The sequence below is a fragment of the Nanorana parkeri genome, unplaced genomic scaffold, assembly GCF_000935625.1.
Source record: "Nanorana parkeri isolate BGI_ZX_2015 unplaced genomic scaffold, ASM93562v1 scaffold3796, whole genome shotgun sequence".
NCBI classification, from domain to species: Eukaryota; Metazoa; Chordata; class Amphibia; order Anura; family Dicroglossidae; genus Nanorana; species Nanorana parkeri.
The window spans coordinates 32361-32702 of NW_017310064.1; positions in this window are offsets into that span (position 1 = coordinate 32361).

The following is a 342-nucleotide window of genomic DNA, read 5'->3' on the forward strand; positions in this document are numbered from 1 at the left end:
ACTAGAAGCGGCCGGTCCGGGGTCTCGTCTATCAACTGTTTCGTCTTCTCCAGAACCTGCCGAGCAGAGAGCGCGATAGTTACATGTGACGGGCGGAAGCCGAATGTTTCCTGTCCAGACTCGGCGTGCACCGGAGGATCGCCGGACTTCCGCCAAAGATTTCACTCACCCGTTTCTGGACGTCGGCTTTGCTGGCGCGGTCCAGGTCATCCATGGTTTTCTTCAAGGCTTTCAACTGCTCCCTGAGCACATCCTTCTGCCACTGAGAGATGACTGCCGTGGCCAGAGTCTGAGGAGGACAGAGGGCGAGGCCGTGAGGAGGACAGGAGGGCGAGGCCGTGA